Here is a 24,122-nt window from a genome sequence, read left to right on the forward strand (position 1 = left end):
CGTAAGAAAGAAATTACAGTATTTCACAGTCAATTTTATTACGGTTACTTACTACGGTTTGTTTTTCCGGGGCAGTAACGGAGTGCACGTATGTTTGTTTGTTCCCGGGAATTTGGTAATGAATACTTTATAAACAAGTCCCAGTTCGGCGCTGGATTTGCAGATCAGGGGCGGTGAGTAAAGCTGCATCAGATGTCTGTGTTTTGTTGGCAATCGGTGCGCAAGTGTATATAATTTAAACAACACAAACGTTTTTGTTCCTTTTTTATTTATAATGATGTTGCAGCTATCATGCGATCTCTATGCAGAAGCTGCGCGCACTTGTGACTCTTTAGCTCCGCCCACGGCACTGATGGCAGGATCTCGGCTTTTTTCCGGAAAGACTCAGTTTGCTTGCTCGACAAGTTTGCTTGACGCATGTGAGAACCAGTGAGGTTCATTCTCGAGTGTTACGCAGCACATTTGAGCGTCAACAAGAACCAATGAGGATCATTCTCATGTTATGCATCACGTTTGAGCTTCCTCAAGAACCAATGAGGTTCGTTCTCGTGTGTTATGATTGCAATGCTTATATGTGAGTAAAAGCCTAAATTCAATCTTTTCATCATAAACAGCGATTGAGTCTCTTCAGAAAATTCGGACTAAACTGCTGATTTCATATGGATTAGTTTTATGATCTCTTTATGAACTTTTTGAAGCGTCAAAGTGGTAGTTGTGTAGGCTGTCAACGGAGGGACAGAAATCTCATTGAAAATATCTTTCATTCATGTTATGAAGGTTTGGAATTCCACAAGGGTAAGTAATTAATTCATTTTTGGGTGAACTAACTCTTTAAAGCAGCACAGCAATTTCCAACATTGACAATAATAAGAAACATTACTTGAGCACCAAATCAGAACATTAGAATGATTTCTAAAGGATCATGTGACACTGAAAATTGACACTTAAAAAATCAACTTTGACATCACAGGAATAAATTACATGAATCAATTAATTGTTATAATATTTCACATTATTACTGTATTTTTGATCAAATAAATGCAGCTTTGGTGAACATTAGAGACTTTCACCAACTCCAAACTTTACGGTAGCGTAAATTTAATTCCTACAGTGTCATCTAAAAATCCTCAAATAGAAGCCTAGAGAAGGGATATTTAAAAACAAACAGCTTACATGAATTATTACCAAAACAAGTCCTTGACCTCATTTGTTGTGACAGATGTTGGAATCAGAGACACTAGTAATAGTAACATGGTCGGATGACATTTCAGTGATGTCATAACTGGGGATGATTCATGACACGGATAAGCCTGATGATGCCACTTGCCTCTGCTCAGTTGCTGAACATTGCGTATTGACATGAATGAGAGTGACATTTGTACAATCAAAAAATGCTATGCAATGAAAATTGATTTAAGAGCAGTATAAATTCAATTCATGTATCACCTTTGACAGTCGGACAGTTAGGAAAAGTCAATGCTAACCACAAACAATAAAATCCATATAAGCATATATTATCACACATATTTAATACAGTAACTAATCTACAACTCAAACAAAGACACTTACTATAAATCATATATTTTTATTTTTTTTATTTTTAAAGTTCTTTCTCTCAGTTTTAATGCATTTCAGATCAGCTCTAGCTTGTGTAGTAAACTAGTTTAGACTTTAAGTTTAGCATTGCGCATTATGGTTATTATGGTACTTTTGATAAAAACGTCGGCTAAATGTAAATGTTGTGCAGTTTATCTTGAAATTGATACAGTTCCCATATCTTTTGTTGTTGACGACAGAGGTCGTGCTTCCAGATTGGTGTATTGGCGCAAATTCATTTGTTAGTGAGTAAAATGGCTAATACTATTAAAATATTTGGCCCAATGTTTGTTTTATGTGTTAGTCTGGAAAATCACACTTCTGCTGTTTATACATTTATAAAATTGACAGTTTTTCCTAATCAGCATATGTTGTTTGCTTTTTAACATAAACAGACCTGATACAGTTTCAATGTAAAATCTGGTCCTGAAGCAAATGTGTTCAGAACCACTGATTTAAGACAAAGGTCTTTTTTATGGCATGAAAATATTTTGCTTTAATATTCTGAGAAAACAAACAAATAGATGAAATGAATAATATTTTCATGACCTTGGATAGTAAATGACTGGAATTACACACTGTGGAAATACAAACAAATAAAAAACAAGTTATCATTGTCAGGAAAGGTACTTCATACTGAGTGGCTTTAAAAGCATTGTTGAAAAATAACTGGTAAGCAACTGGCCCAGACATTTTTCAGAGCACCCCATTTATTCCGTTATTGCATTTTGTTAGCTCTGTTGGTCTTTTTGTTAAATAGACAAGGGTCCTAATTAAAACAATATGCTGCCACAACATGATTGCCATTTAATTCATCTTGCAGAAGCATTTGGCCATATTCCAGCAGTGCATCTTTAAAAGCATTTACTTCCACCAGCCACTTGGCTGGTGTTCAAAATCACACAAGGGAGATGACATCAAATCATAAAAGTGATAAATAGGCTTGTGGGTATATGAAATATGGACAGCTGCTTGTTTTATGAATACAACAACTTCATCTATCTATCTATCTATCTATCTATCTATCTATCTATCTATCTATCTATCTATCTATCTATCTATCTATCTATCTATCTATCTATCTATCTATCTATCTATCTATCTATCTATCTATCTAATCTATCTAATCTATCTAATCCATCCATCCATCCATCCATCCATCCATCCATCCATCCATCCATCCATCCATCCATCCATCCATCCATCGTACTGGTGAGTGAAACAAATTTATGATTGTGTAAAAGCATATCATTATCTTTTGGCTACATGAAAAGAGTGATTAAAAACAGACACCTTGTCAGATGTGCAATGCTAACAAATGGCCTGATGCACTAACTAACAAGTTCAAATGTAGTGTTTAACATACTGCCAATCAAGCCTTTGGCTTTTCAGCATTTGACAGCGTGGCCGTTTGTTCCTCACAGCGACAAGACACTCCACCACAGTGCGTTTAAGTCCATCTAAAACAGATGGCCTTTTTTAAAACTGCTTGCAGCTGTTTCCTGAATTCTCACATAGGTCTATTTAGTCATTACGGGACAAGCTAATTCTGTCTTTTTACTTAATAATGTATGTCCCTTTCACTCTCTCAGTTCAGTTTGCAGTGATTTAATTTCAGGACAGTATAATGAATAGTGATTGGTGAGAATTTACTATAAGCTCAATGCAGTGTTAAAGGGTTAGTTCACACAAAAATGAAAATTCTGTCATTACAGTTTTTCTCAGTCGCTTTGGTGCATTTTTCACATCACTATTCACATTTGCACAACAGTTAATGCAGTTCTCAAAACAATTAGTACAAACTTCAAAACCTAGCTGATAACCTGCAAAAGCATGTCACTTGCTCAAAATGGATAGGTCATTCCTCAAAAGCAAGTACTCATGTCAATGAAAGTGTCAGTGTCATCAAGATGAAAAGTCCTGACACCATTGTTTATGAACAAGATAGTCAAATGGCTTTGTCATGTTTTCATTATGACAATTTACTCTGTCAATGTTTTCCAATGCAAAAAAGTCAGATCTTGGTGACACTACCTGAAAATGCTCAATACTCAGCACTATATACTATTTGCACAGCCATTTGAAAAATACAGTTACTGTATTTAGTGAGGTAACTGAGTACTGTACAATACACTGAATATGTATGTTTCACATTTTTACTGCATATGCTCTTTGCAATTCTAATTTGTTCACAGCATTGTGCAAAAGAAAAAATACACCCTTATTTTCAACAAACATAAACTCCCTTTGGGTAGAGCTGTGCACAACTGTGAACAATATTGCAGTACATATGGCAGATCTTTACTGTAACACTACTGTACACTAAAATACACTAAATGTGTGATGCAGTAAAGCTGTACGTCTAAATGTAAAATGTACAGTGACAAGTTCTTGTCCCACTGCAAGCTTCATGTATGACACAATGACAGTAGTGCAGTGCAGATTGTTTAGTGCTGAATTACTGTCCATTTATACACACCTGTTCTCCCGACGAAATGTTTGAATAATTGAATTTACAGTGGTTCTCCCAACATTTGGCTGCACCCTTCGACCAGCCTCAGCCATTGTGAGGCCGTGATTGACAACATGATCCCATGATTTCATCAGGGATCTGCCTATGTACTTGGCCTCTTCTTCCCCTTCCTCCCCGCACCTTTACCCCTCTTCCACGAGCCTGACCTTCCATTTCTGTGTATTTCAGAAATGGTACACACTATGTCCTGCTTGGTTCATATTTGCTTTTAAAGTGGGGGTTTATGGGATTCAGCTCTGACAGTGATTGTAGAGAAGTGGCTTATTATTGGTTGCAACTAATGCTTCACACACCCCTTCTCATCAGTGAAAGTTGAGATTCACTTGAGAGAAATTGTTCAATTTAGGAGACATTTTCAGGAAAAAAAAAAGATTTAAAAATAAATTGTAAAATTTGCTTGACAGATATTGACAACTAGTGCAACATTTTTGTATGTAATGACTCAAGCAATGAAATGAGGACTATTCGTTTTATATGGAATGACTATTCAGCATTCACAAGTATAGTTAATTTTGACTTACATGACATAAGCAAATGATAATGTTAACAAACAGCAGAGAGTTGTATGAAAGCAATTGATGCATGTCCAAAAGCATTTGCAATTTGTTCGAAGGAATGAGAAACTGCTACTATGATGTGCAAAAATGACTAAATGTTGTGGAGGTTGAACTAACTGTTGTGCAAAAGTAAATAGTGATGTGAGAAATGCACCAAAGCGACTGAGAAAAACTGTAATTACTCACCCCCATGTCGTTCCAAACCTGTAAGACTTTCGTTCATCTTCGGAACACAAATGATAAGATATTTTGGGGTTAAATCACTGGAGTCACATGGATTACTTTAATGATGCCTTTACTAACTTTCTGGGGCTTGAAAGTGGTAGTTGTGTAGGCTGTCAGGGACAGAAATCTCTCAGATTTCATTAAAAAGGTCTTCATTTGTGTTCTGAAGATGAACAAAAGTCGTTCAGATTTGTAACAACATGTGGGTGAGTAATTACTGACAGAATTTTCATTTTTGGGTGAACTACCCCTTTAAAGCACTGCCTTATTTTTCCTAAAACAACAGAGAATATCCCCTATTCATATTTGCATATGGGGCTGCCATAATGCAATAACTGAACACATATTTTTTTATTTTTTTTCCCTGCATGTGAAACATAATCTTTCTGAACACACCTAAATCCTTAAACCCGTGAAATCCACTTCATTGACAACATCTAGTATCATAATGCCATTGTTATCATCATGCAGTCTACAGATTTGATGATTCTGTTGTTTCCTTCACAAATGTTCCAAATGTTGCATCTTCCAGTTTAAAGCTGAAGTATGTTTTGTTCCATTTGCATCACCGATGAATTGCAAAAATGACTCTTGAAAGTTCTCCTCCTCTGCCATTGGTCAAACAAACAGATTGAGCCATTGTTACACTTGTAATTTGTCAACTAAAAAAAGTGCTTAATTTCAGGGGTCAATGGCTCACTAGTCTTTTTCAGATATTTGAGCTTTAACCTAACGTCATCGTGATTCTTAATACCCTGACTATATTTGATGATTTTTTCAGTATGTGTCTGTATCCAGTGAGAAATCCCGTTCTCCGTTTAGAAATATCTGGCATTGTTATCACATTGATTTTTATCACTGTACTGTATATCATCCAAGTCAGTGAATGGAAAATATACAGTGGATCAGGTTTTAGAGGTGACTCTTCCTCAAACAGTCTAGACATGAGGACAGCCATAGTATTCACTGCTGCCATTCATGTTTCAGAGGTGACTGAATTTTTATTTTAGAGTGACTAACTTTGACTTGTCAGATTCCAGCAGCCTGTCATTATTTCAAATGTGTCTGCGGGTCTCCACAGCTACCTGTTAAAACTCAGACTAGAGTCCTGTATAATTTTCCCATCTTCCCTGCTCCCTCTGTGCTAAATTGCATTGGAAGATGGATTTTTGGCATCCGAGGCTGTCAGGTCTCAACCAGGGAAGACTTTATGCACTGGTACACCCACTATGAAAGTGAATTCTGTTGGGATGGAGGGGAATCAAAGTCTTGAGTCAAGTGCTGCCACTCCAGTAGCTCTGGTCATTTTTCTTTGTCAGATTCTTAGACTCTTAACAAGAATGTGGATGCTTTGAGTATTTCTCTGGTGCTGAGTTATGTAAATGCCTTTAGCTTATTCTCTGGTGGCATCGGCGTGATCATTAGATTAGGGGGAAGGAGGAACAAACAAAAAGGAACTCCTTTGGTATGGAAGACAGGCCTTGTAATGCATGCTAAATCCATTTCCTTCTTCACCTTAACCTAAAACACTGCACATATCAGTCTGTAAGGAAATGTGAGGCTTAAACTTAACTTCTGTTCTGAAAGTCAGTGTTGTGTGAATGTGGTACAGTTGGCAGGTAAGGGTTTAGTAAGCTCATTTGTGTTTGTCATGATTGGAAAATTATATGCTCTGCGTTGTTCTGTGCCTTTCGCACTGGGAAGTGTTTGTTCTAATATTTTGAATCCTAGCCCATTTCATTTATAAGGGCATGCATCACTAAAAATGAATGGCTTTTCAGTCTGGAAGGCTCTTTCCTTCAAAGCGACACAGGAGTGTTCCTTCGCATGGGTCCGCATTCTGTCTTTCACCATGGGAGAAGATTATTCCTTTGTGCTGAAGTTCACATTCTGTGAACATGTGCTTCCTGTGGATATACCAGCTGACATCAACCAGGAATATTTGAGCTCAGCTTCCAAACTCATGCATAGACTTTGCTAACAATTCTGCTGGGACCTCAAACCAGTTTTTCATTCATTTGATCCATCTATATCCTTTAACATATTCCCTACATGTAGCTGTGGACGGTTACAGCTACACAGCAAATTCACACCAACACTGGTACATTTCCTTGAGTGCTTCCTACAGTGGTTCTTACTGTTTTCTGCAGTACTTTCAAGCATTTCTATTACTAGTGCTGTGTGTTCACAAATATGTTATATTTTAGAATCCTGAATTTGCGGTTTGTATGTATACAGTGGGTACGGAAAGTATTCAGACCCCCTTAAATTTTTCACTCTTTGTTATATTGCAGCCATTTGCTAAAATCATTTAAGTTCATTTTTTTCCTCATTAATGTACATACAGCACCCCATATTGACAGAAAAACACAGAATTGTTGACATTTTTGCAGATTTATTAAAAAAGAAAAAACTGAAATATCACATGGTCCTAAGTATTCAGACCCTTTGCTGTGACACTCGTATATTTAACTCAGGTGCTGTCCATTTATTCTTATTATTTATCATCCTTGAGATGGTTCTACACCTTCATTTGAGTCCAGCTGTGTTTGATTATACTGATTGGACTTGATTAGGAAAGCCACACACCTGTCTATATAAGACCTTACAGCTCACAGTGCATGTCAGAGCAAATGAGAATCATGAGGTCAAAGGAACTGACTGAAGAGCTCAGAGACAGAATACTTTCCAAATACTTTCCCTAAACACTGCATGCATTTCAATCATGACAACTCTCTGAATAGTTTCTGCTGCACTTAAGGTTCCTAAGAGCACAGTGGCCTCCATAATCCTTAAATGGAAGACGTTTGGGACGACCAGAACCCTTCCTAGAGCTGACCGTCTGGCCAAACTGAGCTATCGGGGGAGAAGAGCCTTGGTGAGAGAGGTAAAGAAGAACCCAAAGATCACTGTGGCTGAGCTCCAGAGATGCAGTCGGGAGATGGGAGAAAGTTGTAGAAAGTCAACCATCACTGCAGCCCTCTACCAGTCGGGGCTTTATGGCAGAGTGGCCCGACGGAAGCCTCTCCTCAGTGCAAGACACATGAAAGCCTGCATGGAGTTTGCTAAAAAACATGTGCCTTGCCACAATTCTGTCTCTGAGCTCTTCAGTCAGTTCCTTTGACCTCATGATTCTCATTTGCTCTGACATGCACTGTGAGCTGTAAGGTCTTATATAGACAGGTGTGTGGCTTTCCCAATCAAGTCCAATCAGTATAATCAAACACAGCTGGACTCAAATGAAGGTGTAGAACCATCTCAAGGATGATCAGAAGAAATGGACAGCTTAAATATATGAGTGTCACAGCAAAGGGTCTGAATACTTAGGACCATGTGATATTTCAGTTTTTCTTTTTTAATAAATCTGCAAAAATGTCAACAATTCTGTGTTTTTCTGTCAATATGGGGTGCTATGTGTACATTAATGAGGGGAAACAAATGAACTTAAAGGGTTACTTCAGGATTTAGCATTAAGCTTTGTATTAGTAGAATACCACTAGTATTTTCAAATTACCGTGCTTTCCCCCTTCATATCAGCCCGAGATGAGAGATTTATATCGTCATTTTGCGTCATCGGGGGCTTTTTTTGGCCAGAGGCTTAAAACTACAGCCAGTAATAGCAGGCAGTTCCGCATTTTTTCACCACGCCCATACATATGCGCGTTTGAGGTTACTCACGGACATAGATCAAAGATTTTATCAAAAGTGGGTGTCAATTATATTTTTAAGCTTACAGTAATTAACTTTATTTTGTCTGCACTACATCAGTCGTTCATCTCGCAAATTTATCGGTCTCTGCAGTCATCTCAACCAATACAGCAACAGGCTTTTGTGGTAACGTTAGCATAAATAGATAAATAGACTAACTCAGTTTTACAGAACAGTGGCTTTACTTTGATAACAATCAACTTATGCAACTTATATGTAATTGTCTATCTAACGTTACTTTGCTAAGTTTGTAGTTTTACTGCTACCTACAACACTACATATAGGCTACTGTGTTATCAGTGTAGTATCAGCGAGTCTTACCTCTAGGCGAATATGCTTAGTACCAGATGCCCAGGCTGTTCGTCCTCTGGGAAAGTGAATATCGATGGTATCGCGGTGTCCTTCAGAATAGTTCATTTCATTGCAAGGATATTTGGTTCATAGTCCTCATGCTTGAAATGGAGACTACATATTCTGTGTTTTTTTAGGTTTTCTATAACGGTGTCATCTCTAAACCTCGGGTGTTTGATGGCCCGCAGCCACATCGCTCAAAATCTTTAACAATCGGAAAATGATGGAAACTTACTTGTCCTGTCCTGGTTTTGGGTGTACATCCAGGTGCAAAGCAATTTAGCACCATTTTGCTGTAAATGTATGAACTAACTCACGATTTATAGAATTAATATGTAACAAAGCAAGCCTAGTTGTTTGAATTTTCCTGGTAATGCCGCCTTGTAACCGATAGGCGTGGTTTGGGGGTGGCCTCGCAAGGGCAGCAAAACAAGTGCATTCTGGGAGTTGTTGTCTTTCATCCACATTAGTCAAAAATACATTTTCTGCCTTTTTTCAGTCTAGAAAGCTCCAAATTCAAAAATAATTTCACATTTGTACTACATAAATGACCAATTTTATATACACATTCATCTTTCCAGGGGTGAAGTACCCCTTTAAATGATTTTAGCAAATGGATGCAATATAACAAAGAGTGAAAAATTTAAGGGGGTCCAAATACTTTCCGTAAACACTGTATGTATTTCAATCATGACAACTCTCTGAATAGTTTTAGCATGTTATTGAATATAGCAATGTCAATGCATTTGTTCTTATAGTTCTGCTAGGCTACCGCTGCTGCTGTTGATTATTGCTGCTTTTGCTCTAGAACAAATATTGATTGTGATGTGAATTTTGGTGTCATGTTATAGCCCCATATGAAATTTTAGCAATAAAATAAAATAATTTTATTATATATTTAAAATTTTATTTTAATAAAATTGAATTAATAAAATTGTATTATTTATTTTTTACATTTTTTTTTTAAATTACAATTTGTTTTTTTAATTAAAATATTTAAAATATTTTTCTAAATGCCGAGGCTATCCAGTCAAAGCCCATTTTATGGCCCCATAAAATGGGGTTTGACTGGTTAGCCTCAGCATTTAGAAAAATATTTTAAATAGGTAAGGCTGCAATAAATTATTATTTTGATAATTTATTAATCTAACAATTATTGGAACGATTAATTATTTCACTCATTAATCAGTAGGCTTTGATCCCTTATTCCACTTTTGCAATTAGTTAAAATATTGAGTTATACCTATTTTAAGTCTTAAATAAAGAAATCACTTCAGCTTTTGAAAATGTATTTTTAATGAATTTCGAGCCAACTGAATAGACCAATCTCCTTCAGGTTTTCTTTTCTCCTCAGAAGTCATCAATAGTTCAACTATTACAATGAGAGGCACTGCATTTTTATTAAGTCTGGGAATTGTAATACTAACTTTTTAATAAGAGTAAAAATGTGAATATGTAGTATTGTGCATATTTTTTGAAAAATGTTCCTCTCTAAAGTTCTTTTATTTTTATCGAACAACGAGTTTATGGTCATTGAATGGCTTTCCTGAGGTAAATGCAATGCTTTGTGACATATTGTTTACAAGCTGTTTTATTGACTTCTTTCTGCGGTTAAACTCTGATTAAGTGATTACATTAGAGATGTATTAATTTCAGTAAGTTGTACTGTATGTTTCAACATAATTTTTGAATTTCATTTATGTTTATTTTGTGCTGTAAAAGTAGAAAAGAGGAAGAGATAATAGGGTCATGTGTCGCTTGACCCCACATTCTGCAGTAAAATTGACAGAATTTAAAAGCTGAAACGTTGTTTTATATCAAAAGAAACCTGCTCTGACTTAACTGTCGGTGCGCTGTCTGTGTCCTCTTTGATCTGCGTTGTATCTTTCACTGCGTGAGAAAATGGACGTGTGGCGTGAGATCAGTGTCAGTTGCGTGAGTCTGAATGAGTGAGAGTTGGTGGCCCTTCAATTCAGCATTTTTTTTTTTTTTAGTTATGTTAAATTTCCCACATTTCATGGTTTCGTTTGGACTCTGAAGCGCCGTGTCTTCTTCTATTGGACTTCTATCTGGGAGGACTGGATTACAGTATTGTGCTACAGCGCCCCACTGGTCAAACCGCTTATTGCAGGTGCTTCAAATAGGTCATCAAAGACTATTCGACAACAAAAATATTTGTCAACAATTATACAAAAATATTTGTCAACAATTTATTATTGTCAACATTGTAGACTAATCGTTTCAGCCCTAAATGGGGGGTGTCATTTTATGGCACTATTCTCCCCATGTTCTCAACATAATTTCATATGATCTCTCATCTATTAACTGTAGCAGTAAACGTGGCCAAAATAAAGCTATAATACAGTACAATCGCAATAGTAAACTATGTATCATGTTGTGGTTCTGTTATATTGTTGTGTCCTCAGGCTTAACCACAGTCCCCGAAGGTCATAAATTGGGCAAAGCTTCCACCTCAAATCCACATCCAGAGGCTCTACCTTCTGCAAAACAGCTTCAACAGCTGCCAGCATGTCAGATGGACACGGCTCGAGGAGGAGCTCAACGGAGGGAAAAGATGAAGCAATCGATCTCTTTGCTTTCAGATGCACATGATTGCCTCTCCAGCCTCCCTAAGTGGGGCATGTGACGTGATTGAACAATCAGCTGCATTACCCGAGAGAAATATGAACCTCTCTCTCACACACTTATGCCACAAACCTCTGGGATTCGGCTTTGCTTACCTCTGTCACCACCTGAAAAAGCCACACAGATCACTGGAAGCATCTGTTGCAAAACTAACCATGACTGATGTGTCGCGTTTCTCGGCTGCAGGCATATGTTCACACCTATTTGAGATGTGCAGAGAAAAACTTTTTTGCCTTCTAGAGAATATTGGTCATCTTAACGCAGATTTAAACCACAAAACTTCTGCGGTACTCAGCAGGAATCTGCTTTTATGGAGGGGTTTGTTTCCAGTTTTTTTCCCTTAACAATTTAAGACAAATATACAACCCATTTTTAATTAATACCACAGGTGTACTCCACCTAGAATTAACCAAGCAGGTCACTTGCCCATAAACATCAACTGCAAAACACACAGTACAGACAAATCTCTATGTGTATATAAAAGCACACCGTAATTAATTACTGTAATTGATGATGGAATTCTGGAGTCAGCAGGAATCACATAGGGTTCTTAAATCTAATTAAAGCTTCCTTTATTGTTTATGACGAAGTGGTTTATGATCAAGTATTATATAACTTAGAATTCCACATTATACAAAAGACATTTCTCTATGGCATCTTATTAGGCAATTGCTTTATAACTTTAGCCGTTATTTGATTTTCTACAAGTAACTTTCACTTTGGTCTTGATAACATCTGCGCGTAATTAGGCACAAGGTTGCTGTAATTAAGGAAGCCACTGGAGATCGAACTGATAACATTATTTATAGGTCCATCACCGCTGCCGAGCTGGCCACCTCACTGGCTGGTTTAAGCAATCATTCATAATTAAATGTGAAAAAACAAACAGGCTCCAGAATGGGACTATGCCTGTCACTGTTTAGGTATTCTTAAAGGGATAATTCACCCAAAAAATGAAAATTATTGCATTTTTTACTCACCCTCAAGCCATCCTAGGTGACTATCTTCTTTCAGACAAACATGATAGGAGATATATTTATAAATTTCCTTGCTCCTCAAAGCTTTACAATGGTGGTGTGTGGGGGCCACATTTTGAAGCAAAAATAAATAAATAAATAAATCATCCATCCATCATAAAAGTAATCCATACGGCTCCAGGGGGTTAATAATAGCCTTTTGAAGTGAAACAATGCATTTTTGTAAGAAAAGTATCCATATTTAAAACTTAAATTCAAATAACTAGCTTTTGGCGGACGACCGTACACATAATGTGCAAGCCGATTTGAGCCAAATGAGTAACTCCCTGACACGATGTATGATGCAGGATATAGGAGCAATGTTAGGATTTTGATATAAGAGAAGAGGAGCTTGAGTTTGTTGCAAAGCCCTATTTGCAACAAACTCAAGCACCTCTTCACTTATATCAAAATCATTTGACATTTCTCTTTACAATTTTTCATTTTAGTCTTCTAATTTGTGACTAGTGATTTGTTTTGCTCTATCCTCTGTGCTTCCACGTTTGTCATTGGGTTTTGCGTCGGGTCCAAGGTTGCTTTTCCTCCGCAAATTGATGCGTGCAACCGTCTGCCAAAAGCTAGTCATTATTATAGTTAAAGTTTTAAATATGGATATATTTCTTAAAACCCCCATTGCTTCACTTCAGAAGGCCTTTATTAACCTCCCGGAGCCATATGGATTATTTTTTATTATGGATGGATGCATTTCCCCATTCACAACCATTATAAAGCTTTGAGGAGCAAGGTTATTTTTAAATATATCTCTGATTGTGTTTGTCTGAAAGAAGATAGTCATATACACCTAGGATGGCTTGAGGGTGAGTAAATCTTAGGATAATGTTCGTTTTTGGGTGAACTATCCCTTTAAGTTATGATGTGAATGCAAAGAGACATTACTTTAAAGTACCAAATATACAATATAGTTGTTCATCATGAACATTATATCTTTCTCTAAATCTTTCTCATTTTCATATATTCCAGGTTCAATACAAGTTAAGCACATCACATGCCGCATTTATTTGCTCCAAAATACAGTAAAACTCTTATATTTTTATTTATTATTATTATTGAAAGTAACGGTTTTCTGTTTTAATATATAAATACATGACAAAGCTGGATTTCCAGCATAGTTACTTAAGTCTTCCGTGTCACATGATCTTTCAAAAATCATTCTAATATGATGATTTAGAGCTCAAGAAATATTTATTATTATCAATATTTTTTGTGGAAACCTTTTTTTTTTTTCAGGATTCCTTGATGTAAACAAAGTTCAAAAGCATTTATTTGAAATAGAAATCTTTTGTAACAATAAAAAGGCTTTACTGTCACTTTTTGATCAATTTAATATATTCTTGCTTAAATATTTCTTTAAAGAAAATCTTAATTGGAACTAGATGATTTAATAATGCTTATAATTTTATATGAATACATTAAATCTGTCACTGTTATAACGGAAAAGTTGTTTAAATGATACTTTTTTTCAGAACTTTGTGGTTTATAGTTTTTGTTCACAATAAAATCGTCAACTTGCATATTATTTACACAATGTGGCTATATTATTGAAAAAGTGAGCATTTCCAGGGTCAAGTCTGACATGCAAAATCTGCTAAAAAATGGAAAAATCTGGTCAAAATTCCCAGGATTGCATTCTTAATGCTATAAAGCCTTCATGTAAAATCATCGTTCATGCTCCAAATGTGAACATGTCTTCAAAGGCGGGTGATGACAGGAGCACATGTGCATCTCATAAAGAATTAATTCTGAGAAGCAGGGGATAAACTTACCGTTTGTTTTGCCTTCTTTTAGTCATTGTGGTGTTTCTGCCCAAAGGGAAATGCACCTGGAGCCAAGTCTGCCTACCTGGCGGCAAGCCCAGGGCATAAGACAGTGTAAGCAATACCAACGAAAAAATGAGACACACTTTACATCCTGAAAGACAATCAGTGCATATTTTCTCGACCTAAAGTCTTGTACAAAAAGTGCTGAAAAGCTTAACTTTCAGTCCCCGTTAGTTGTTGTTTTCTGGGGGACGGTCAACGCATTAAGTGTATTTTAACAAAATGCAACCTTTTCGATCCATTCTGCATTCTCACATTTACAATTGCTCTAAATCGCTCTACATAAAAGAATGTAATATTCTTTGCCTCATTGTTACACAGGCGGGTTGCAATATCTTTTAATTCTGTGATCCTTGTACAAAAAGACTACATAAATCAGATACACTGGCTCTGCAAATCATCCTCTAGCTTTATGAAATTTTTGGATGAAATTTTTGAGAACATGCAGACGTAATTAGTGTGGACGTACAGCAACTTATGCCAGGTTTTAAGCAGAATCCCAGAGGGGACGGGTTTGCTTTAGTGTAACATTGCAGCAATTCTTTCATTCACTGTTTCAAAGAGGATTACATGATGAGAAAGTCATTAAAAAAATAAGTGAAGTTTAAGCGTTAAGGTGACTTTAAGAAGTTTGTCGTCTCAAGTTTGGCTCGTAACTTTGTCTCCTGCTTTTGGGGTCATTAATATACATGTGACAGTGACGACCTCTTCGGGTCTCGCTGAAGGTCCTTAGCTGTTTTTCTTCTCTTGTGAAGGATGGAAGTGAGCGAGGTCCTCTCTGTGATCGGCACACCCCTTATCTTGAGACTCTACAGAGAGGGCTTCCCTTTTCTCATTACGTTGACTGGCATTGTGAAATCACACTGGGTGTGCCCTTTCTTTCTGAGCTTATCTATTTGTTTTCACTCATTTTCCTGAAGCGGCGGTAAAAAGAAAGTGACAGCATTAAACGAGTAGTCCTGTCTCTCGATCCCATCACATTCTTCTTTGAGAGTGATGTGTGAAACCAGCATGCCAAGACTCTGACAAGCAAGAAATGATCTTTCACATTCACTTTCACTTACAATGTCTGTTCACAATTGAACGTGTGTTTTGATACAATTACGATAAACAGAAAGTGTATTGAAAATACAAAACAGGCGAGAACAGAGTAAAATCAATCAAGCGCTTTATTACCATAAACTGTTCTTTTGAATGCCAGTGTCTCTCAAATGTCTGAAAATCTATTGTTTCAGCATGAGAGGCTCTTAAGCTATCCATTGGAGAACTCTGGCACAAGACCCATTGGAAATATACAATTTGGAATCTGCCATTTTTGCTTATAAGGTTGTTCAGTTATGTATTTTATTTTTATTTTTTTTCCCGTTCTTTACTTTTATGTTGTTACAAGAAAATTACATTTCAAATAAATGCAGTTCTTTTGAACTTTCGGTAACGCTTTATTTCGATGGTCCACTTTATACATTATATGCCCTGCACTGTAAAAATGACCATGATTTTAACAGTAAAAGACTGTAAAAATGCTGCGGTGAAAAACTGTCAATTGGTTTACAGAAAGTTTCCGTACTATATACGCTGAATAACTGCAATAGATCTAGCGGTACATTTTTGTAATTTTACGGTAAAATACCATTAAATTCACAGTTTTTGGAAGTGAAAAATAACAATTCATTGTAAAATTTACAGTGAAAAACCATAAATTGACATTCCCACAATTCCCTGCATGATCAGTTATTTACATTAGGGTTTTATGTTACATCTAATGTTGTTAAATTAATGTTTATTGCATTTTTAAAATTTCATGCATGTGACCATGATGGTGTTTAGTGTGTGTGTGAATGACACTGTGTGCACCTTCTATATGTTAGTGTTGTCCTTCTAACATTATGTCAGTTAATGAAATAAGTTATTTTACCGTAAATTTGCCAGATTTTTTTTTTTTTTTTTTTACGTTGCTACTGTATTTTTTACGGTAAAGTTCTGGCAACCACAGCTGTCGGTTTTTTACTGTAAATTTTACTGGGATTGTTTTTTACAGTGTGCATATTCCCATCCATGTGACACCATGGTTAACACTGTCAAAGGTACAAGACATTGGAAAATATTAGATATGGACTATAAATGCCATTTTTGCAATACACATTACATTGATAAAAATCATCCACTATATCCTCTTTATGTTTTAGAATAAATAGGCTATATCAAAATATCCATCAAAACAAAACTGTATAAAATACTTCAGATAACGGTTGATTCAATCATTTCCACTGACCAAATAGTATTTTAATTGTTTTAAACAATCTGAATCAAATTTATGCAGTTTTACTGATAAGGTGAGCATATATTTAAGGATGTTTATAGGCTATTTTTAGTGGAAATAAAAAATAAATACAATTGTCTGGTTGTATTTTCACACTTGTAATTTAGAAGTGGGGTTTTTTACCCAGGGTTATGAAATTCTGCTCCGGAACAGGGTTAACCTTGCATTGCGTTGCCAGACTTGTACAGTGTGAAACGATATGGTGTTAGAATATTACAGACAGTTGCTTAGCAACAGACAGCCAATTGCATACTCATATTTGCCTGCTTTGGACAGTCACAGAAACACTGTGTATACAAACTGTAAATTCAGCGTTAAAAAATAAGAACGTTAACCCAGTGTGAAACATCAGGATAACCCAGGATTCCGTTTGGATTAGAATGACCCAGGGTTAACTATTTCAAGTGTGAAAAGCCCTATGTAGTTGCAAAGTTACTTTAGAATGTCTAAAGTGGACAATCGAAATAAAGTGTAACCAAAATTTCTATTAATCAAAGAAACCTGAAAAAAAAAAAAAACATGTATCATGGTTTCCACAAAAATTTTTGGCATCACTACTGTTTTCAAGATAATAATAATAATAAGAAGAAGAAGAAGAAGAAGAAGAAGAAGAAGACGAAGAAGAAGAAATGTTTCTTGAGCAGCAAATCAGCATATTAGAATGATTTCTGAAGGATCATGTGACACTGAAGACTGGAGTAATGATGGTAAAAATTCAGCAGATTTCAATTTGAAATATTTTTTTTTTTTTTTTTTTTTTTTGATTATTCTGTATTTTTCATTAAATAAATGCAGCCTTGGTGAGCATAAGCAACATCCTCCAAACACATTAAAAATTCCAAAATTATTACTGTTCCCAAACTTTTGAACAGTAGTGTATATGTTTCTTACATATTTCAGAAAACAATGGTATTTTTTAATGGACTTCAATGGAGATAGATGCCTTTACCAGATTACCAATATTAGAGTTGTGTAAAGCATAAGAAATCTAAACTTTTTCTTTGAGAAGTTATTGATAAAAGTTGTTTGGTTTGTATTTCTTGAGAATTCAGACACTGCTGCATCTCTGGCTGTCACTGCTAGTACGGCAACAAACAGATTCAAACAAAAACAGCCCTGCCATAGACTTCTCAAACAAAGCTCATGTTTGTTGATTTCAAACAGGATGCTTTGCTTTGGTCTCAGATGGCACTGTTTCATCAAATATGTACTGTATCTATAAAACAAACATTTTCTGGGTTACAAGAATAACTTACAAATATATTCTTTGGTGATAAACTATTCATGCTTTTTAGTATTTGACACTCAAAACTGTATAATAATTCATGTCCTATTTCTCATTTCTCTTCATTTGTGGGTTTGTTGTTATTATTTGTTGAATTTAGCATCATTAGCTAAACTAAAATGAGTGAAAGTTGTCAAAAAAAACTTTGCCTGTATGTTCACATAATAATCAATGTTAAGTAAACTTCATGAAGTTTTCTGAAATCCACAGCTGAAGAAGGCAACTTATATAAAACCTTCATATTCACAAGTGTAGTTGTTCTTAAAGTAGATCAATGTTTCTGCACCAAAATCCTTTAATCTTTGTTTTCTATGTCAATCAAGTGCTGCTGACTCTTCACTTTTGTTATCTGCTAATTGCAATCATTAAGACTCAATTAAAATGCTGATTACACAACCATTTTTGTTTGAGATCCTACTAGTTTATAATGTCAGATTAATGGATGTCAGTTCTGAATTTCATTTGTTGTATTACATTTAAAATATTCTTTATTCTATCCCAGTTTCTAAAGCATCCCACTCAGTTATTTTTTATTTATTTATTTATTTTATTTTTTTCCAGGCTTGGACTTTACTTATTTGATAATGTTTATAACTTTATATTGAAGTTGTTGTTTTGTTTTTTTTTCCCCTTTGTGCTACTGTATATTGGACAGACAAGTCACAGTTTGCCAATAGCCATTCTGAGGATCTTTTCATGAACAGAAGATTTAATTACTCACCACTTTCAAAGCTTGTTATACGTTCATTAGCCGAGGATTGTCATTGATTGACAACAGGCAGGGTGGCCGGACTCGCTCAGATCAGCCTGACATTCTTCTATTGCCGGACTGAGCTTCGCTTGACATTGGACTTGCTGACTGATGAGAAATATTACTGCCAGGACGAAAAGCAAAGTGGAAGATAAATGGGTTTAATGCTGCCGCTATCGTCACATCTAAGCACCACATCTATTTATTAATATTTGGTTTGCCTCTGCAACAATCCATCTCTATTTGGGTAATATGTATAGGATTGGATCTGTCATTTTGGTTATTTACTAGCATTTGTCTCTCACTTCCCTAGTGGGCTCTCAGTGGCCCCAGCCAGGCAGCTCTGAGGTAACTTCCTCCTCTAGATGACAGCACACTGAAAAGCCTATCCTGACAGTTACCCGGAAAAGTCACACAGCGTTATCATAGAAAGAAATTCATCAGACGTTCAGTACAGAGGGATCTAAAAGTCTGAGATTAAAACAATATAAAATACTGTTAAAATTCTTATAAAATAAAAAAGAAACTATTTTGCAAAATGTATGTATTAAGGGTGTAACAGTCCACAAACATGACGGTTCGGTACGGTACGGGTTCGGTACAGCAGATGGGACATCTAAACATAAAACTGCTTTTTTATTATTATTAATCTGTGTTTTTTGAACAAATGTTCCTCTTTTGTAATTAAATTCAATTGCAATTATTAAATATATACATTATTATTTAATATTTAAATTTTCTTAAGGATAAAAAATGCTTTTTAATGCTGTAAACTATATAGGGAGCCCTTACTTACACAGTACTATATTAAAGGTTACAATTAACAAAAAGTTACTATTTATTTTAAGATGTAATAATCAACACTCCAAACAAACAAACAAACAAACAAACAAACAAACAAACAAAACATGTAAATTGCACACAAGGTAGGTTTGGCATTAACATCTAAATCCAATTATAAAGTTAATTTTCTACTCAGTTACTGTCATACTTCTTTTCATGACAAATTTATTTAAACATACATTAAATAATCAAGACATTACAAACAGGTAAAGTAAATATAATTAATATTTAAGCTAATATAATGCATATTTTTAGTAAAATGCTCCCCTCTAGAGTTCATTTCTCTAGTGAACTAACATGCTCTGGACACTAAATGACTTGCCTGAAGTAAATGTTATGCTATGTGAGATTATTCTCAGCCTGTTTTATTGATATCTTTCTGCAGTTGAAACACTGGTTGAGAGGTTACATGTTAACATATTAATAGATTGTCTCTTCTTCTGCACTTTTTACTAGTAGCAAACAGCGTTGAGTTAGGCCATGTGTCCAACAAAGGTGGCTAAAAACGCTAAGCGCTCTGCTTAAAACACTTATCTGTGAGCGGTTGAGAGCACTTCAGCAGCGCAGTGTTTTTTCAGTTGAGACGCTTTGTTGCTATGATACAGACTATCCGCAACACTTTTACTTATAAATGATTTTGCAGGTAATTTGTTTCAGACTTCAAATGTCGACACAATGTAGAGTACTTGCTATGTATGTTTCGAGACAAACAATATTAATTCCTCATCCATTCTCTGCTTGTTGATGTCGTTGTACAGCAAGAATGTTTGTCCCGCCTCTCCTCCACTCTGATTGGACGGCTGGCTAAAAAGGGACAGTGATGAGTGCAGCGTTTACTCAAAGTTGAACATTCTTCAACTCAAGGTGATCAGTAAAAAACACTGAGCGCTCAGCGCTTGAGAGTGAAAAAGATGCTCAGCGTCTCTTTGCACTGCTGGCGTTTAAAAAACCACGGCGCTCCCATTGAAAACAATTGGAAAAGTAGCCATTGGAAAAATGCTTTGGTTGTCACACGGCCTTACTGTGCGCCCCCTTCTGGATTGGAGTGTGGATCGCTTGTGACTAACTGTATTCGTTGTGTGACTGCATGAACTGAACCGTGATGTCTGTACCGTACGGTTCCGAACAAATACCGTTAAACCCCTAGTATGTATGTATTTACTCACTTTTTATTCTGGCATAATAGGGAACCGGTTGCATTGAGTTTGTAATATCTAAAGGGGGAAAAGGATTTAGTAAAATTTTAAACATAAAGTTTATGACAAAATTAATGAGAATAGTCAATGCTATCACACAACCAATTGAAATGTATTTTATGAGGTGGCTAATTCATACCCCCTCACAGGTACGACCTCATTTGTCTAAACCCCAGTGAGGGGTAGGTAATTCGTACGAATTCATACAAATTTGGCAACTCATAAAATACGTATGATTTAAAAAATGTACAAATTCATACGAGTGAGGTCATGCCATACCACCACCACTCCTTTTTTTCTCGTTTTGACTCAAATTTTCACTAGTAGTCTCAAACTTTGTAACGTATGCATGTTAATTCCCTGCCTATTAATCAATTGCTGAATTCAAAGAACAAAAATATGTACGTGTGAAAAAGACCCTAGATGTCTAAGCTTTTGACAACATATTTTTGGACCACTAATGTAAATGTAGTCTAATTAGTGCTGATATTTGAAAGAATCTTCAAATCTATTTTGCTAATTGCCAAGATGCCTGTCCAAAGGTCAAGTGTTGACAAACATGGAATGCTCAGGGAAAAAAAAAAAAAAAAAAGTTTGCATGAAAAATCCAGCTTTGATTTGCCAGTCAAGGGGGACAGGCAACATCTATGCTAATGTTCGGTCTTAAGTATTTTGGAGTACCTTTCTTCTGATTAAGCTCTCTAGGGCCTCACAAGCCAGTTAACATGTAAATGTAGCAATTGTATTCCCATTAAAATTCATACAAAGCCTGATAAAACTGCGTGGAGCTTTTCTAGTCACAACATTTTTTTTTTTTTTTTTTTTTTTTTTTTTTAATACAATTATGTAGCGTCTGTGTCCCTATTTGGAGTTATGATAATTATAATGTCTGAAAGAAAATAAACGTTTACTAATGAAACATGAAACATAACAAAGCCTTTTATAGCAGTTAACATTTAACATATTATAACAATCTGCCATTTGAGAAGGTTTTATAAAACAAAGGCACTGTTTACAGTGGTGATGTCCTCACTTCTTTTTGTCCTCACTCCTATATGAAAGCTTGTGGCAGCGATGTATGTAATACAGAGGAAGCATCTCCCATTATTGAGAAGGAGAAACAAACATATAAGAGAAGGATTCGCATTATAGTGTTAAGTGCAGCTGCTATATGCTATTTTTATTTCTGCGTCTGTCTTGTGATATATGCTATATACTGTATATAAAATGCAAACAACCGTGTGTTTACTTCTTATATACATCCACTGATGTAAATTACCGCTTGAAAGTTTGGAATAATTAAGGTTTTTAATATTTTGAAAGAAATCTGTGAAATGTTATTAAAACATACAGTACAAATAGTAATATTGTGAAATGTTATTACAATTTAAAACTACTTGAATATATTGTAAATGTCATATACTTCTGGGAATTTTCAGCATCATTACTCCAGTATTCAGTGTCACATTATCCTTCAGAAATCATTATAATATGCTTATATCATTATAATAATCAATATAATATGATTTGTTTCTCATTTATTATGAATTATTATTGGTATATGAGACTTCTTTCAGAAACCAACAACAACAAAAATCCACAAAATCATAAGTGACATCTGTGCACATAATTTTTATTTATTTATTTATTTCACGTGCCCTTGTAATCTTTAATCAAAATAACTCCCCTCTCTCTTGCAGCGTCTTCTCTTCTCTGATGATGTGTTTACTGATGTGAGGGCAGGACAGTCTTTCACTCACATGACATTACAGCAATAGCAAACCACAACCAATTTTTTTTTTTTTTTTTTTTTTTTATATCTATATATTCAGATATATGTCACAATAGGGAAGATGACTATAGATGACTATAGCAACTTCCATTTCATGCCAACTTTAATTACTCCAGTCCACATTTTTGACTGATAGTGTACAGCTGCAATTTTAGTTTAGTAGAATACAGAGCTGTATCCGTTTTACTTCAGTACAGTAAAAAGTACTAAATAACTAAATGTATAACCTTAATAATATTTCAACATTTTGTGGCGTCCAGCATTTCTCCAGCATCACGTCCAGCATTTCTGTGAACACTCCCCTCATCCAGATGTCCACATCACATTTGTAAAACAAAGATTTCATCACATACTGGTAGAATTCATAGGCTTTCTATACCACTCTATCTTAAAGACATGCCATGCTGATTAAGAAAAAATGTAACCTTTGCAAAGGTTAAGTGCCTGGGTCATTGACGACTTGACCATATTGATAGGCTAATTTGTAAAAGATTGATTAAATGTCTACTTAATAAGACATTAACTTGTGTAGGTGTTAGGTGACCATGAATTGTCATTGTCACTTTTATATGTAAATGATCAGCGCACATCATGCACAGTTTCTAAAGAGTCCTATTGAGGATTTCTTATATGAAACTGAGCTTATTTTACTTATTTGATAATGAATATTTTAAGTTTCCTGTTCATTATATTATATTATAACTATAAATATTATATATTATACTATAGGTATAATGTACAATTGACCATTTTTTTTTTTTTTTTTTTTAACTATATTTATAAAGACTTAGTAATACTTTTTGGTCTTGGCTATTATAAGTTTGGCTTTGGGTGTGTGTGTGAGAGAGAGTTTCCTGTAGGCATGATAATTTGCCAAACTACCAAATATGTGAAATGAGATTTACCAATCGACTCATGCACTTTTTTAGTTGCCCTAGGCATCCTGTTGGCAAGGTCATAACCAACGGTTACCATGATGCCAGCTTCTGTTGGTCTGGCAACTGTCACAATACAAGGCAAGCAGACAAAATTCATCTTTACCTATTTTTCTATGATGACTATAATTTTATAAGGATATTGATTTGACAGCATTATTTTCTTTTTACTTGTTTACTTGTATTTTTAATACGCTATAAATAAACATTTTGAGTATTTATTTAAAGCTACTCCAGTGGAAAATGTTCCAAAATAATATCATGACAAATAAGGTTGAAATCTCAAAGATTTTATTCCTTTAGTCACCTGTCATCTGTCGTTTTGCCATTTGTTTCAAAGTGCGTGAATGTTTTCACAAGTGCATGATGTCCTTTATAGTTAAGGACTGTAGACAACAGGAAAACATAACCAGTGACAATCTTTGATATGGCTGGAAGCTGTTTTGAAGCATATTGGAGTTATATCGTGTGTAAAGTATTGTTTTGCTGTTATCAATTTTAATATCACTGATGTGTTTTCATATTAAAAT

Source organism: Chanodichthys erythropterus, chromosome 1, assembly GCF_024489055.1.
Source record: "Chanodichthys erythropterus isolate Z2021 chromosome 1, ASM2448905v1, whole genome shotgun sequence".
Classification (NCBI taxonomy): Eukaryota; Metazoa; Chordata; class Actinopteri; order Cypriniformes; family Xenocyprididae; genus Chanodichthys; species Chanodichthys erythropterus.